Below are 3,522 nucleotides of genomic sequence, written 5' to 3'. Positions count from 1 at the left end.
TTTTAAATATGCTGGTATACAACTGGGGGGTATTTCCATTTGTCATGTCTGTATGACTGGGTGTATAAATGTCCTGTCTCCAATTATGGGCATCCATATGGACCTTCTGTGCCATTTCAAGCCCCATTAACTTGAGGTGGGCTCCCAAAGCCAAGTGCAAATACATTGCAGGACTGACTAAACCTGCAGAGAAATCAGGAGAATGGACACAGCTCTGAGCTGAAAGCGAGATTCAAATCAAGGCTGGCTCAAATCGAATGAAATCCCTTAACCCCCAAACCATCTTTTCCTTACTTTGGTTTAAGCAACCAAACTCATTAAGGAGACCAACAACAATGGTATTTTACTCATACAGGCATTTGAAAAAGCCTCTATATCGCTGATATTTAGCAGTAACAATAATAATGTTCATATGGAGCAAAGCCTCTGTAACAGAGATAATAAGCATTAAGAGTGATAGTGGATATTGCTGCTGTTATATTGGTTTGAGGAGATGAGATTTATATCACTGGAACCCACTAAATATCAGTAACCTACAAATACTTGGGTAGCATAATTTACTGCTACCTTAAGTACCTACATGTTATCTGCTCTAACACAGAATGTAACTCAAATTACAGTAGTGCAAAATGAACCCCACCCCAACAAACCACCTTGAACAGCAAAACTCTTCCCACCTTGGTGGTTTTTGAAATTCTAGCCACTACAGGCATCTTTTACTTCTCAAAAATGGGAAAATTTATCTTGCAAGCTTCCCTAGTCTTGCTAATTAAACTGATTTTTTTTTTTTAATTAAATACCACTGCTCTGAAAAGTAGAAAATTGCTGTAGAAAGTTACGACCAAAACAACAAAAGAAAGAAACAAACACAAAGTATTGTTTTTAGCAAATTCTTCTACGGGAATGATTCCTCTGAAGGAACTGCATGGAATAGGAATGAACTTTTTCTTGGCAAAAGCCAAAATTCTACTGTAAAAACTAAACAGTAGCTGAGCCCTGAAAACAATATACTACCTGATTGTCTAAAACTAAGGCAAGTAACTCCCAATAAAAAAACCTGAATCTGCAGGTAATGGAAAGAGCAATGACCTTAAAGGTGTTTTCCATTTGAAACCTGCTATGATTTGTCTTAGTCTGGTGCCATTCAAGAATTCAGAGTTTCAGTCTCAGCCATTTGATGTTCCTGCACAACTAACATGGGATATACAAGAGAAACAAATGCTGCTGTTGCTTTGAAAAATGAACCAGGTGAAGGATAACACTGCAGCAGTAACTCTGGCTGTCCAGGTTCATGTAAATTCAAACCCACAGGTTAATATAATTCAAATTTATTTTTTTTTGATAATGGTTTAATAACAAATACATAATTTTCCAAGGAGAAAGAAAAAAGATGGTTTTTTTTCTCTATTGACCCTGTAGCTGTATTCCTCAAATTAGAAAAACATTATGGTGAGGGACAGCAGGCATTAAATAGGAAAAGTTTGTGGAAATTAATAGGAAATTAAATTCAAAGGTATCTCTAAGGTTCCTTTGCAATCACAGCACTGACATCTGTGTGAGTCTCTGTTCTTCAACACACCTGAGGCCTTTCACCCTCAGTTTAACAAATTAATTCCAATGGAGAGACCTCCAGCTTATTTAATTTCTTCATGGAAGTTTTCCCCCCCCAGTCTCACACATTACTTTCTGTTCAGAATAGTGGAATACTTTACTTAAGTAAGTTCAACTTACAGCTCTGTATTCCACTGTGAACACAAAGAAGTGTCTTACCAATGGTTGACAGTCAACTAAGGTACAAAATTGTGGGTTTTTTTCAGCATGAAGTGTTTGAAGTCCAGCCTTTTTCTAACTAGGAATTTTAAGTAAAATGTTACTGACATGACTATTGTGCCTTTGGTCATTCTTTTAGTCCCCTCATTCCACACATTGGAACCTAACTTGGTCTTTTATGTTGTCAGAATAGAAAAGGAAATAGGAAATGCAATTATCATTCAGTGACTATGCAATTAAGTGAAATAGTTATTATAAAATCAAAGGTCCAGAATTCAAATACTCTTTTAAATAATTACAATATAAATGATTTGTAATTTATCTAAAGCTTAGTCTGCCAACTAGAGTGATTCTTTCTCAGTCTCTCACAAGGCCAGTGGCAGTTTCTGTTGCTGACTTTGTTATGACAATATATACAACTCTGTTTTTATCTTAATCTTTTACTATTTAGCTTGTTTTATTTTCCCCTTATCTCCATCCCTCATCCGTATGGAATGTCATAGTTGTTCTCTTACTAAAAATGATCAGGAGCTTTGCAGAGGGAACTTGTTCATAATTCTGGTGGTGCTGAGTGCATCACTTTGCTTACATTAATTCTGATCAGAGCTATTTTAGCTGTGTCAGTTGAAACCAGGAGATGACTGAGACAATACAGCACTAAGGGACAGCATGAACAACCTCAGACCCAGCACCAGAGATGCTGCATGACACACTTTCTCTTTTCTCCACTCTTTCTCATCTTAAAGTAACCCATTTCCACAGTCCTTCTCCCCGATGAGGAACCCAGACCTATTTTTTTATCTGTTGTTTTAATTCAATCTGAATTAATACATTCTAAATTATATCTGAACATTTTGGTCCTGTCTTGTCACTAAAAGTGGTGAGGAAAAGCTGACAGAGCACAAGATGCTGCTACATCAGGTCTCGTCTGAAATGTGGTGTCTGCATTAATGACAGGTGACACTGAATATTCTTCCCAATATTTGTTAGCCTTAATTACTGTAACTTTGGAAAGTCCTCCACCTGTCCACTGTACATATTTCCACTGATTCCCAGTAGTAGTTAGTTAGGTTAAGTACAAACTATACAAAAATGCTCCTTTTTTCAATCAAATCTATATTCACCATCTTTCAATCCCACCAAGTGCTTTACTGTTTTGATATGGAAAACCAGCAATCTGCCCAGATACTTTGGCATCTTATATTTTCTATTTCTGGCTGACAAGGACTCCTAAATTTTTCTTGTTCCAAGTATATCTACCTTTCCAAGGGCTCCTGGGCAACCCTGCAGACTGTATCCCATTATCCCTCAATATACTGAACACAGCAGGGTACCCACAGAATAGGAGGAACTGCTGGTTTTTGCATGTATTACAGTTTTAATCAGCCTCTTCACTTCTGTGCTCAGACACTCCAGAAATCTGCCACATCTGAACTTCTTTCATGATTTAGGAAGGAGGCACATATTCTAAGTATAGATAATAATTGCACCATTTAAATGATAATACCAAGATGTTTTCTAGAGGGAAGATATTCATGCAGGGCACTTTTCCCATGAACAGCTCTTTCACAGGGCTATCTATCCTCACACCAGATGTCAGATACAAAAAGAAATACTTTGGCATGAATAACAAAGTTCATTTGACTGAAGGATTTACCTCCCAGGAACAAGAGCCTCATAAAACATAAACACTGGGAGCAAAGTGAGCCACGTAAGGGCTTTTGCTAAAATTAAATCCATAACTTGCCACTA

General features: G+C 37.2%; 1 protein-coding gene across 1 annotated transcript in view; it reads right to left on the bottom strand.

Moving 5' to 3' along the window:
• Window positions 1-3,522, bottom strand: part of CDH13 (cadherin 13) — a 447,401-nt gene that overhangs the window by 14,143 nt on the left and 429,736 nt on the right. The gene's annotated exons all lie outside the window — the stretch shown is intronic.

Source organism: Pipra filicauda, unplaced genomic scaffold (genome assembly GCF_003945595.2).
Source record: "Pipra filicauda isolate LSUMZ 115617 unplaced genomic scaffold, ASM394559v2 scaffold159_size1710840_pilon, whole genome shotgun sequence".
Lineage (NCBI taxonomy): Eukaryota > Metazoa > Chordata > Aves > Passeriformes > Pipridae > Pipra > Pipra filicauda.
This window is presented reverse-complemented; position numbering and strand designations above follow the sequence as displayed.